Source organism: Hordeum vulgare, chromosome 6H (genome assembly GCF_904849725.1).
Source record: "Hordeum vulgare subsp. vulgare chromosome 6H, MorexV3_pseudomolecules_assembly, whole genome shotgun sequence".
In the NCBI taxonomy this organism is placed as follows: domain Eukaryota; kingdom Viridiplantae; phylum Streptophyta; class Magnoliopsida; order Poales; family Poaceae; genus Hordeum; species Hordeum vulgare.
This window is the reverse complement of record NC_058523.1, coordinates 221,069,833-221,084,615: the sequence shown is the minus strand read 5'-3', so window position 1 is coordinate 221,084,615 and position 14,783 is coordinate 221,069,833. Positions and strand designations below refer to the sequence as shown.

The following is a 14,783-nucleotide window of genomic DNA, read 5'->3' as shown; positions in this document are numbered from 1 at the left end:
CATGAAACCTCTAATACTTCCCCTCCTAGCAAAATATTGTTTGGCTAAGTTAGGCTTGCTCAACCATTTCATTAGCATTGCTTGTTGCAGGTGCAAGCTGGACCATGTGCTAACATGGGTGATAAGTACATTTAATATATATTTTTTGGCACTCAAATATAGCATCTGTTGTGATATATTCATCCATTCGTGCTATGAACTATGACATATTTGAATGAAAATAAGATCATTTACTCATCACATGTTTATTTTGCAGAAAAGTGTGTGAGGAACTATAAAACTTCAAAATGCGGACTAAGTGCCTAAGTGAGAAGAAGAGTAGGAAGAATAGACTTGAGTGTGATGAGTATTAGAGCTTCAAGGGTAAAACTAAAGAAGCGAAGGATGGACTTGTGCAGAAAGAAGAAAAGTAGAGGGGCCAAATTGCAAAGGAGGAAATCAACCGTCAGGGGCCAAAATCCATAGAGCAGCCTTCGATCCCCTTCGGGCCTGGCACCTCCATCTTCTTCTTCCCTCACCCCTCCTTCTCCACCTCCGGCCGCCGCCACGGCCAGGCCGGCGTGGTAGGCGCGCCACCCAACCGTCCATCCACTACATCTCCCCACTCCACCAGCACCACGACCCAGCCACCAGCGCCACGCACATCCATCACCAACACCAAGCCCCCATGCAGTTGTTGCCGTTTTCTTCCCTTACCTCGATCTGTTGTTGAATCGGGTGCTCCTCCTATGTCCTCTGCTACTTGTTGCTTTCTTCTCCCCAAAACTGCTGCTACTCACTCTCTCCAACGCCCCCTTGCTGCTCCTCTCTCCAGCTCCCCCTTATTGCTCCTTCTACCTTGACCTGCTGTTGCTTTCTTCTCCCCTAAAATTGTTGCTGCTCCCTCTCCCCTCGTCTCTGCTGCTGCTCCTTTTCCCTTGCCTCGCTGCTGTATCTCCTCCTTCTCTGAACATCTTCTTTCAACCTGAAGCTCTCTCCCTAACGACCAGCTGCTACTTATCTGAATTTTATGTAAGACAAGATGTGTAATGCTTTGTATCTTCATATTCTAAGAGTGCTCACAACATGCTTATGCTTAGGTACTTGTCTTATAGCTCTGTAAATTAGTACTTTGCTAGTGTTTGTGTACGTACATCCCTTTTGTTTGTGTTTCTAGCCATCTATTGTAAGCTCTCCTATACAATAAATTTGCTCCAGTTTGTTTGTTGTTCAGTCATTTCAGTCCCTCTTTTAGATCTAGTACACGTGATATATATGTGTGCTTGTGTAGTGTTTACTTTCTCAAGTAAAATGATAATACTAAAAAGACAGATAGTATAATCTGAACCTCGCTTGTTTTGCATTTCTTCATTGACGATTTTCATAACGATCTTAGATAAATTTAGGTTTATTTTCCTGCACTTTGGGCGTAAAACCCTAGTGTATTACACTCGATCATTTTGGCGCCGTTGCCGGGGACTAGCATCGAGCTATTGTGTTAGGCTATAGACTAGGTTTTTCTTGTTTTATTTTTGTGACGTTTTTATGTGATATATCTGTGACAACTAACCCGTGTTCTAGTATATTTCCTCTTTATTTCTTTTTCCTTTCTACAGGTTAGAACAATCTTCATGGAAATGGCATTCTACTACGATCAGCATGCTTATGTGAGCAATAGCACAAATAGCACCGAAAGTGTTCAAGACCTGATAAGTAAGATTTCCCATCAATTAGATGAATTAGCTCAGCACCGAGGAATAGATGTTGAGAATGCACCTAGTTGTTATGATACTTATTATGTAGGGCATCTTTATGCTGCTCCTACATGCATAATTGTGAATTTTAGGACCATTTACCCGCTAAATGTCAGCGTGGTTACTCTTACCCTCCAGATTGTTTTGGCATGAGATTCGCCCCACAACATAGCTCATACCACAACAATTACTCACATGGGTGGCCTGAAAACCAAAATATGTCATATAGGAGCAACAACCCTGAGATCTCACCATTTGCTTCAAGAAATCATATGCAGGGATTTAGGTATGAACAGGAGAGCCACAACTATGCACCACAACAATTCTATTTTGCTCCTACTAATATACCTCGGCATCAGGAGATGTATCCAATGGAGTTAAATGGTCCTCCATTTGGTGAGCCAACACCTCCAGCGCATGTTGAGTATCAAGTGCAAGTGCCTACTCAAGATGATTTTGACGACATAGAGAAGCTCACACTTCTTACCCTCGAGTTCACTTGGAGCGCTCAGGATGATCCTATTAGGAAGGTTATACTAGAAGAAATGAAGAAGATTAGGAGTGGGAAAGAGTTAGTGGAAGAAGTGAGGAAGATTGAGAAGAATATGAATGCTGGAGTTGAGCAAGATAGCATACGCCAAGAGGAAGAGAAACCTCAGATTGAAGATGTATTCGAAGCCAAGGCACAAGATGATCTAGAGCTCGAATGCCAAGGTGATCAATTAGAAGAACCATCATCTCTCACTCCTCAAGAAGTAAAAGAAGCTGCTGTACTTGAAGATGAAGAAGTAGAGATTCATTAGCCAATTGTCATACAAGAGTGTGATGTAACAGGTTTATCTAATCCTCTTGATGACATGCGTCCTTATGATTTCTTTGCTTCTACCTTGCATTTCATGACACCATCATTGAAAGTAGACTTGAAAAATTATTTGCTTGGAGATGATGATACTTAGCCTGTTAGTGACATTGCTCATATTTCTATTGATGATACTTATTCTCCTCGTGCTAGACCTATGCTTAATGATAAATATCATCACCATGGTAGTATTGAGCTTGCTGATTCCTACTATCCTAAGCATGTGCTTTATTGCTATGGTTATATAACTGGGTACTGTATTGATGATTTAGAGGGCATTGTCCCAACCGCTTGCATTGCCTTTGTTGTTGAGTGCTCTTTCAGGTTTTTGCTTGTGCACGATCTACTACATGGTGACCAGGTTCGAGGTGACATTCCTTGGGGACATGGTGGATGCAAAGCATGGTGAAGAGGAGAAGCAAGGGGCACACACGAAAAAGAGTGAAGCTAGAGCGGGCATTAGATTAGCAAGAGCAAAAGAGCTGCAGTTGGTGAGCTGATCGAGGGAGTGCTACATCATCCAAGTCCGGTGAGATTTTTCATGACCCATTCTCAAATCATCATCAGTTGATGTTTGCTAAATAGAATTGCTATTTGGGTTGCATAAACCAGTCATTAAATGTTGTCCCACTGAATTTTACCTTTGGCATATTATGCTCGATGTGAATTTGTGAACAAATTTCTGAAAGCCTTGTAAACTAGTGATCTATACAATGGTTGCTTTGCTGAAAGTAGTGAAAACTATTAGTTTTGAGTGCTCAAATCCCTAGTGCACTAGTAAACTCCACCATTTTCTTCTTTTACCTTGATACACCTAGATCACTATGTTTAGATGATGAATTTGTGCCAAGTGTGTTCCCATTCAGAGAAATTACTTGACCACTATGGATTAGCATGCTATGTTCCCTCGATCGGTAGCCTGTGAACCACACATGGATGAGTGATTATTCTTGTTTTTGTTCTTTTGAAAAAAAATGTAATGAATAATTATCTGATCTACCTGACAGTAGCATGCCATGTTCCCTGGATCGGTGACTTGTGAAATCTGGTTGGGTCAGATAGGTGTTAAGTATAAAAAATGTAATTGTTGAACCGGGTGTATACCATGTTCTCTGGATCGATGGTATGTTCCTTTGGGGAGACAAACGAAAAAAACTAATAATTGGTCGAGCCAGGTGTATACCATGTTCTCAGGATCGGTAGTATGTTGCTTTGGTGAGACCAATAACATATTGTCATTGCTTCCTTCAAATTCAATAAGTGGTTCAACCACATTGCTTATTTCTGTAAATAACTGATCTGATAACAAGTTTAAGTTCTTGTTCCCGGGATCATGCTCTCTTTAGGAACCTTTTGGCACAATCATCATTTAAACTTGTTGATCTTCGTCTATCATTGTAAAAGATTAAAATTATCGAGTCTACTAGTACCCTATTGTTTGTAGCACCCCTAACCATTATTTTTAAGTAGCAAAGTTCAAAGCATGGATTTTTAGAGATCTACTTCACTTGGACATTCTTTAGTCAGTTTAGTGTTCACTATCTTGCTCTGTCATATGCCTTTACTTGAGGACAAGTAAAGATTTAAGTAGGGGCAAACTTGATAAGTACATTTCATATATATTTTTTGGCGCTCAAAGATATCATCGGTTGTGATATATTCATCCATTCGTGCTATGAACTATGACATATTTGAATGAAAATCATATAAAAGATCATTTACTAGTCACTTGTTTATTTTGCAGAAAAGCGTGTGAGGCACTATAAAACTTCAAAATGCGGACTAAGTGGCTAAGTGAGAAGAAGAATAGGAAGAATGGACTTGAGTGTGATGAATATTAGACCTTCAAGGGTCAAACTAAAGAAGCGGAGTATCAACTTATGCATAAAGAAGAAAAGTAGAGGGGCCAAATTGTAAAGGAGGAAATCAACCGTCAGGGGTCAAATCCCTAGAGCAGCCTTTGATACGTCTTCATTGTATCTACTTTTCCAAATTCTTTTGCTCTTGTTTTGGACTCTAATTTGCATGATTTGAATGGAACTAACCTGTACTGACGTTCTTTTTGGCAGAATTGCCTTGGTGTTATTTTTTGCAGAAATCAAAGTTCTTCAAACATTCTGAAAATTTACGGAGAGCATTTTTGGAAAATATGAAAAATATCTGTGCTAAGTTTCACCTGAGGGGGTGGGCCAGTGGGCCACAAGCCTTGGCTCCGCCACCACCCCCTGGTGGCGGTGGGCAGGCTTGTGGGGGCAACACGGCTCTGCCGCACCTAACTACAGCTCTATAAGTTCATTTTTGTCCCAGAAAAAATAAAAAGAGAAGTTTTCGTTGCGTTTGCGATACGGAGACGCCGTCACCACCTGTTCTTCATCTGGAGGGCAGATCTGGAGTCTGTCTTGGGCTCCGAAGAGGGAAAATCATCGTCATGATCAACCTTCTTCTCTTTCTAATTTCATGAAGCTCTTCGTCGTTCGCGGATAATCTATTCGTAGGCTCGCTGAACGGTGATGAGTAGGATCAGATCTATCATGTAATCTATCCTTAGTATCCATTATGTTCTGAAATTGATATTGCTACTACTTTGTCATGCTTAATGCTTGTCACTAGGGTCCGAGTGCCATAATTTCAGATCTGAAATTATTATGTTGTCAGCAATATATTTGTGTTTTAGATCCAATCTTGCAAGTTATAGTTACCTACTATGTGTTATGATCCGGCAACCCCGGAGTGACAATAACCGAAACCACTTTCGATGATGACCATAGTTTGAGGAGTTCATGTGTTCACCAAGTGCTAAGGCGTTGGTCCGCTTTTTTATTAAAAGGAGAACCTTAATATCACGTAGTTTCCTTTTGGACCCCGCTGCCACGGGAGGGATGGACAATAGATGTCATGCAAGTTCTTTTCCCTAAGCACGTATGACGACACACGGAATGCATGCCTACATCACATTGACGAACGAGAGCTAGCCACATATCTCTCTGTGTTATAACTATTGAATGATGAATATTATCCAAACAAATCACCGACCCATTGCTTACGAGTTTGTCCTATTTCTGATGTTACTTGTCTTGCTCTGCTGCTGTTACTACTGCTGTTACTTGTCTTGCTCTGCTGCTACTGTTGCTAATACTCTCGCTTGCTACTGTTGCTACTTGCTACTACTGTCACTATTGCTGTTCCTTGCCACTTCTATTACTCGTTACACTGTGCTACCTGCTACAATCTTGATTCGCTGGTCGTTGACGGGAACTGACAACTTCCGTCAATGAGGTAACTTGGCGCCATTGATACAATCGTTAGAAATAGTCTGCCGTGTAAACAGATCATTTCTGACACCGTTGTTATCATACTACTTTGCTGATACTACTTTGCTTGCAGATACTAATCTTTCAGGTGTGGTTGAATCTGACGCATTCAGCTACTAATACTCGAGACTATTATCTCACCTACTGTCTGGCTAACCAACAAGTTTGGGTCGAATACTCTACCCTCGAAAACTTCTACGATCCAACGCGCTGGTGGGCAATCAAAACATTCTCCTAGTTTCGATTGCCGGAGAGTGCTAGCAGCATTCTTCTGGTGCCGTTGCAAAGGGGGAGAACAGTTGACATCAAGCATTTTTCTGTCGCTGTTGCCGGGGAGGTATTGCTATATTCTCTGAGTCACTTGGGATTTATATCTGCTGATCACTATGAAGAATCTGAAGGATCCAAAAACCAAAGTCTTGCCCTCAACTACGAGGGGAGGTACTTGATTCACCTTCAGTTATGAGTAAGTTTGCGACATCACCTCCTGCTAGAAATCTTGATATGTTGCCTGTGCTTTATGATGCTTGTGATATTACTGCTAGAGATGCTATGCTTGATACTATGTCGGATGATACTATGCTTGATACTATGCTTGATGATGCTATGCTTGATACTGCTAGAGATGTTATGCCTGATGATACTATGCTTGATACTGCTAGGGATGCTATGCTTGATACTACTTTGCGTGATGGTGCTAGAGATGCTATTTTGCCTGATGATGCTATGCTTGATACTGCTAAAGATACTACTTTGCCTGATGTTCCACTAGGAGTGTTCCTTGATGCTCATATTGCTAGAGTTACTGCCAATGCTCGTGATGCTTCCGATACTGCCGATACTATTGAGATAGAACCTGCTTCTGCTCCTGCTAGATCTAGCTCTCCTAGATATGAATTGCCTGATATACCTGAGGGTTACGTTATGGAGGGAGAAATAGCTGAGGATTTTCTTGCGAGTAAGGATGCCTATGACGCTGAGAAATTACTTCTCAAGTGGAAGGAAAAAAAATCTGGGGAAGCTAGGATGAAATAAGACCCGAAGTTTGCCACTTCACCTATCTTTATCACCGATAAGGATTATGAATTCTATGTCGACCCTGAGATAATCTCTCTAGTCGATCTGATCCTTTTCACGGTTATGAGTCTAAGACGGTCGTAGCCCATCTTGCCAAACTATACGATATAGCCACCCTTTTCACTAATGAGGAGAAGATCCGCCACTACTATATCCTTAAGTTGTTTCCTTTCTCTCTAAAGGATGACGCTAAAGCCTGGTTCACCTCTCTCGCTCCTTGATGTGTGAGTAGTCCCCAGGATATGGTCTATTACTTATGTGAGAAATATTTCCCTGCCCATAAGAAGCAAGCTGCCTTGCAGGAAATATACAACTTTGCTCAACTCCAAGAAGAGAGTCTTCCACAAGCTTGGGGGAGGCTCATCCAGCTACAGAATGCTTTGCCGGATCACCCTTTTAAGAAGAATGAGATACTTGATATCCTCTGTAACGGACTTACCGATGCCTCTAGAGACCACCTAGATAGTTGTGCCGGTTATGTTTTCAGGGAACGAACTGTAGAACAAGCTGAGACCCTACTGAATAACATCTTGATCAACGATAATGCTTGGACTATTCCCGAACCACCTCCTAAGCCAACTCCGAAGAAAAGAGGTATTCTATTCCTCAGTCCCGAAGATATGCAAGAAGCCAAGAAATCTATGCAAGAGAAAGGCATTAGATCTGAAGATGTCAAAAATCTACCACATATGGAAGAGATCCATGGTCTCGATAACCCGATACACGTAGTAGAAGTGAATTCTCTGCGTAAGTGTGATGAGAGTGATATTCCTTTTGACGAACCTGCTAGCCTATGCTTTGATGAATTTGACAACTTTGTTGCCAAACAACAGAGTTTCAATGATCATGTTAGCGGACATTTGGAACAAAGTACTCGTATGCTTAGCCATTTAAGTGCTTATGTAGACAGAAATGTCAATGATCTGAAGCTTCTGAGTAAACATGCCTCTATGATTACTACTCAGGTAGAACAAGTACTTAAAGCTCAGAATGACCTGCTCAATGAATTAAATGACAATTCTGTCAGACTCATTACTAGAGGAGGCAAAATGACTCAGGAACCTTTGTATCCTGAAGGTCATCCTAAGAGAATTGATAAAGATTCTCAAGGAATCAATGCTGATACACCCAGTCATCCTAAGGAGCAGAAGAAGGATGATAGAAACCTACATGCCAGTTGACCAAATACTGTCACACCTAAAGAACCTAATGATATTTCTGCGTCTGATGCAGAAACACAATCTGGTGATGAACATGAACCTGGTGACAATATGGACAGTGATGTTCATAATAATGCTCAACCTAGCAATGATGAGGATGTGGAGATTGAACCTTCAGTTAATCCTGATAACCCACAACCTAAGAAATACGATAAGAATGACTTCACTGATAGGAAGCATGGTAAAGAAAGGGAGTCATGGGTTTAGAGACCTATGCCCTTTCCTCCTAAGCCATCCAAGAAAAAGAATGATGAGGATTTTGAGCGCTTCGTTGAGATGATAAGACCCATCTTTCTGAGATGCGGTTAACTGATATGCTCAAGATGTCTCCGTATGCCAAGTACATGAAAGATATCGTGACTAATAAATGGAAGATACCAGATCTTGAGATCTCCACCATGCTTGCCAACTACACTTTTAAAGGTGGAACTCCTAAGAAACTTGGTGATCCCGGAGTGCCCACTATACCTTGCTCTATTAAAGGAAACTACGTAAGAACTACCTTATGTGACCTTGGAGCCGGTGTTAGTGTTATGCCTCTCTCTCTTTATCGTAGACTTGAATTGGATAAGTTGACACCCACTGAAATTTCTGTGCAGATGGCCGACAAATCAACTGCTTTCCCATCGGCATTTGTGAGGATGTGCCTGTTGTGGTTGCTAACACCACTATCTTCAGACTTTGTTATCTTGGATATTCCTGAGGACGATGCCATGGCTGTCATCCTCGGAAGACCCTTTTTGAACACTGCAGGGGCTGTTATAGATTGCAACAAAGGCAATGTCACTTTCCATGTCAACGGTAATGAGCATACCGTGCACTTTCGAGAGAAACGATATCTAGTACATTGCATCAATGCTATCGAAAAAACTTCATCGATTCTTATTGGGAGCTTTGAATGCCCTATTCCTCGTGCCAAGATGAAGTATGATTTGCTTGTTGGGGAGATGCATATCCCCATTGAGGTGACTTAGTGGCTACTCGAAAATTCTCCGTTCTCTCTTGTGATTCGAGAAGGTTTTGTCATAAGGACTTGATCAATCCCATTGACGGATTTCTTTCGATGACCATGAAACGGATGAATCAAAGAGTCACATACCTCTGTTTTAAAGCTTTCATTTTCTTTTGCTTAGAAGAAAAATGATAGAATTGTTTAGTTTTTCCTGTTTTCTGTTTTAGCGTCTCGGAGAAATATACCTCGAAAATAAAAGTTCTCCGATGGTCGTGAAAATTTAGTATGATTTTTTCTGGAATTTTTGAAAATTACTCGGCCTCAGAGCTGGCCTGAGGGCCAGACTAGTGGGCCAGACCAGTGGGCCACAAGCCCTGCCACCGCCACCTACCCCCCTGGTGGCGGAGTGCAAGCTTGTGGGGCCCACAGGGACCCCCTCCACTCATTCCAGCTCCCAGCCTCTTCTTCCACCTCCAGAAAAAATTGTTTCGCAGCTCAAACCCGTGTTCTTGCTCATTTGACTGTGATTATCGATCTCCTTGCCCAAAGTACCATTCTCCGAACCGTTTTGGGGAAATTACTCCTTAGTAAGTGACTCCTCCATTGGTCCAATTAGTTTTTGCTCTAGTGCTTTATCCTTCGCGTACTCTTGCTACCTTGGTGACCCTGTTCTTGAGCTAGAAAGGTTGATTTTAGCTGGTCCAAGTAGTTTTAGCGCGTGATACGGTCTCTAGGCACTAGTAGGAGTAGTTGCTACAAGTTGGGTTAATCTTTATTCACTCTTCTTTTGAAGTCTCTAAAAATTTCAGAATTTTTCAGAGCTAGAAAAAGGAAAAGATGAGAAGGTTCTTGAGAGGCTCTTCAAGCCGTAACCCCAAGGAGGATGAGAAGAACCATCCCAAGTACGTAGTCCTTGGAGTCACAGAAGTTCGAGCGTGCGAGTGGCCAAGTGATGAATTCTTGCGCGCCGCTGGGCTTTATCAAGACTTTTATTACTTGGTGGAGAACGCAGGTCTTACTGCGTTCGTTGCAGATAAGTGTTCACAATACCTCCTCCTCACCAATATTTTCGTTCAAAGCTTCAACTTTTATCCGAGGAAGAATCCTCCCATGGTTGAGTTCATGATATACGATGTGCCCCAGTGCATGACACTCCAGGATATTTGCAATGTATGCAAATTACCTTATGTTGGGGATATCTGTGACCCTCGTCCACGAGACTTGGAGGATTTCATTGGTACTATTGCTGTTGGGGAGGAGAGAGGAGTGTCCCGCGCTAGAATTGCTAGCATACATTTTCCTGTGCTTCGGTACTTCTCACTATTTGTGGGAAAATGTTTGATTGGCCGTGGGGAGGCTGGATCACTTAGTTCTCCAAACCTTGCGGTTTTGCGCGAAGGCCTTTATAACGATAAGACTTACAGCCTAGGTGTTATAGTGGCCCAGTGGTTGAACATCAACCGTTCCAAGGGTGTCGTCTATGGAGGTATCTATGCTACCTGTCTTGCCAGACACTTTGAGATACCCATTAGACTGGCAGAGGAAGGAGAGATGCTTCTCCCCGAGAAATATCTGGATTATGACAGCATGGTTCGCCATGATTTTCTAGATAGAGATGCTAGTAGACGGATGATTTATAACCTGGTATTTAGTCAGGGTACTCAAGAGACTATTACTTTGCCTGCTCCTTCTTTGTTCAATCTTCATGCAGGCAGGTACACTATTATGCCCGCGGACATCTACGCATATTGGGGCTTGACCCAACCATAGGCGCCCGTGCCCGAGCCGCCACTCGAGTACCAGACGCCAGTTTATCAGTGGGAGCCAGAGGAGCTCACACAGCAGTGGCATCCATAGTCTGCTCCGGAGTATCCTAGAGCTGGTGATTTCCCACCATGGGAGTAGACCAAGGTAGGCCAAAAGCCCAAGCTTGCGGGAGTACGTGTTCTCACCGACTTTAAATTCATGCTTATGCTTTCACTTTGTTAGCCGTTGTTTACACTTTGCCACTGTATTATCCATGCTAGTTTATTTCCGTTTTCTTGTTTTCTTGTTTTGTGTCCTTTTGAGAAAACCCAAAAAGAGTTTTCTTTCTTCTTTTGCTTGTTGGGAGCTTTCCCGGGTAAATAGTTTTCTTTTTCTTTGTGTCAAGGTAGAAGATATTGCTTACAATGTTTAGTGGTTCTTGCATGCTTACCTGTTTAGCTTTCAAAGAGCCATATTACTTTGTCTTCTCCTTTGTGTTTGCCTGCAGATTCAGCTTAGTCCAATGCACGAGCACTCTTATTATCGTTCACATCGTTCGATCGTGCAAATTTAAGGCAACAATGATGATATATGATGAAGTGACTGAGACTGAAAAGCTGGTATGAACTCTATCTATTTTGTTTTTGTAAATATGACTAGCTTGTCAACCCAGATTTAGCTTTGTTGTGAGAGAACCATGTTTGCAATGACAACTTAGAGATCATAGTTTCTGATTCCATGCTTATTTAGCTAGGAGCTTATAATGGTTTGTCTTGAATGCCAACATAGATTTTGAGATGACTATGATGTAGTATGATAGGATAGTATTCTCCTTTGAATGTTTCAAGTGGCTTGACTTGGCGCATGTTCATGCATGTAGTTGAAACAAAATCAACATAGCCTCTATAATGTTCGTGTTCATGGTGATTTATATCCTGTTCATGCTTGCATTCAATGTTAGTCAAACTCATTGCATCTTGATGACTGTTGTCGCTCTCTAGTTGGTCGCTTCCCAGTCTTTTGCTAGCCTTCACTTGTATTAAGCGGAATACTGCTTGTGCATCCACTTCCATAAACCCAAAAGTTTTTCCATGAGAGTCCACCATACCTACCTATTTGCAGTATCTACCTGCCGTTCCAAGTAAATTTGCACGTGCCATTCTCTAAACCTTCAAGAAATAGTCTGTTTTGCATGCCCGAACCGCTCATGTGGTGACAGGGGGCTATTGGTATCTTCCATGCTAGGAGTGTTATCCTCGACATGTGTTCATTCACTGTCATTCACGAGAAAGGGGCCGTTAATTGGAATGCCCAGTTCCACGCTTAAATCGAAAACATAACTGTAAAACAAGACCCCCCCGGATTGATATTAGTATGGACGGTACCCGAGGATTCGGCTAGCCGTGGAGTGTGATTGATTGGTGGTGGGTGAGATAAAACTTTACTTTTCTGTTTGGGAACCGCCTATAGCATGAGTAGCATGGAAGATATTGAGAACTCTTGGTCATTGCGTTGACAATGAAAGCATGCCACCCAAAATTATTATCTATGTTTTCAAAGCTTGAGCTCTGGCACCTCTGCAAATCAATGCTTCCCTTTGCGAAGGGCCTGTCTATTTATTTTTCCTGTTGAGTCATCCTCCTCTTATATAAGCACCAATTAGAGAGCACCTCTGTGATTTTTATGCTTTGCTTTTGATTGATATTGAGTATGACTATGACTGGATCTTCGTTGCTATGAATTACAATGTTTAGTCAGCCCTTGATCTTTGAAAGTGCTCTGCATTTATGTTTTGCGGTCTCAGAAAGAGCTAGCGAGATACCACCTATTCATATTGCTTCACGGTTGTTTTGATTGAAGTGTTGGTATTTGAAACTCATTATTATTTGCTCGTTAGCTCATTATGCCATTGATATTAGTTTACCGTGAGACCTTTGTGTCATTTGCTTATGTGGTTAACTTGTGATCTTGCTGAAATTATGGTTATGAGTTAGACATAGTTGGAACAACAAGATCAAACAGAGTTTGTCAAAGTTTTTCTTTCTCTCTCAGTTTGTCAACTGAGTTGCTTGAGGACAAGCAAGGTTTTAAGCATGGGGGAGTTGATACGTCTCCATCGTGAGTTATTATGTTGTCACCAATATATGTGTGTTTTAGATCCAATCTTGCAAGTTGTTGTTACCTACTATGTGTTATGATCCGGCAACCCCGGAGTGACAATAACCGGAACCACTCCCGGTGATGACCATAGTTTGAGGAGTTCATGTGTTCACCAAGTGCTAATGCGTTGGTCCGGTTTTTTATTAAAAGGAGAACTTTAATATCCCGTATTTTCCTTTTGGACCCCGCTGCCACGGGAGGGATGGACAATAGATGTCATGCAAGTTCTTTTCCCTAAGCACGTATGACGACACACGGAATGCATGCCTACATCACATTGACGAACGGGAGCTAGCCACATATCTCTCCGTATTATAACTGTTGCATGATGAATATCGTCCAAACAAATCACCGATCCATTGCCTACGAGTTTGTCCTACTGCTGCTGTTACTTGTCTTGCTCTACTGCTATTACTACTGTTCCTACTGCTCTTACTTGTCTTGCTCTGCTGCTACTGTTGCTACTACTGTCGCTTGCTACTATTGCTACTTGCTACTGTTGTCACTACTGTTGTTCCTTGCCACTGCCATTACTCGTTACATTGTGCTACCTGCTACAATCTTGATTCGTTGGTCGTTGACGGAAACTGACAACTTCCTTCAACGAGGCAACTTGGCGCCATTGATATAATCGTTAGAAATAGTCTACCGTGTCAAGAGATCGTTTCTGACACCGTTGTTATCATACTACTTTGCTGTTACTACGTTGCTTGCAGATACTAATCTTTCAGGTGTTGTTGAATCTGACGCATTCAGCTGCTAATATGCAAGAGTATTCTCTCACCTCCTATCTGGCTAACCAACAAGTTTGGGTCGAATACTCTACCCTCGAAAACTGCTACGATCCCACGCGCTGGTGGGCCGTCAACAACATTCTTCTAGTTTCGATTGCGGGAGAGTGCTAGCAGCATTCTTCTGGTGCCGTAGCAAAGGGGAAGAACAGTTGACATCAGCCTTCGATCCCCTTCGGGCCGAGCACTTCCAGCTTCTTCTTCCCTCACTCCTCCTTCTCCACCTCCGGTCGCTGCCACGGCCGGGCCGACATGGTAGGCGCACCACCCAACCGTCCATCCACTCCATCTCCCCACTCCACCAGCACCACCATACAGCCACCAACGCCACACACCTCCATCACCAACGCCAAGCCCCCATGTTGTTGCTGTCCTTTTTTCCCTTACCTCGATCTACTGTTGAATATGGTGCTCCTCCTGTGTCCTCTGCTACTTGCTGATTTCTTCTCCCCAAAACTGCTCCTACTCACTCTCTCCAGCTCCCCCTTGCTGCTCCTCTCTCCATCGCCCCTTGTTGCTCCTTCTACCTTGACCTACTGCTACTTTCTTCTCCCCTAAAGCTGTTGCTGCTCCCTCTCACCTCGTCCCTGCTGCTGCTCCTTTTTCCTTGCCTCGCTGTTGTACCTTCTCCTCCTCGAAACATCTTCTTTCAACCTGAAGCTCTGTCCCTAACGACCAACTTCTGCTTCTCTGAATTTTATGTAAGCCCGATGTGTAATGCTTTGTATCTTCATATTCTAAGAGTGCTCACAACATGCTTATGCTTACGTACTTGTCTTATAGCTCTGTAAATTAGTACTATGCTAGTGTTTGTGTACGTACATCCCTTTTGTGGGTGTTTCTTGCCATCTATTGTAATCTGTCCTATACAATAAATTTGCTCCAGTTTGTTTGTTGTTCAGTCATTTCAGTCCCTCTGTTAGATCTAGTACAC

The 14,783-nt window shown here is 42.4% G+C and overlaps 1 long non-coding RNA gene across 1 annotated transcript; it reads left to right on the top strand.

The window, feature by feature from the left end:
* The first annotated feature begins 261 nt into the window (after nt 1-261).
* LOC123403132 lies at nt 262-4,618 on the top strand. The gene is made up of 2 exons (XR_006611409.1): nt 262-3,121; nt 4,337-4,618. It is a non-coding gene; the product is annotated as an uncharacterized LOC123403132 (long non-coding RNA).
* The last annotated feature ends 10,165 nt before the right edge of the window (nt 4,619-14,783 follow it).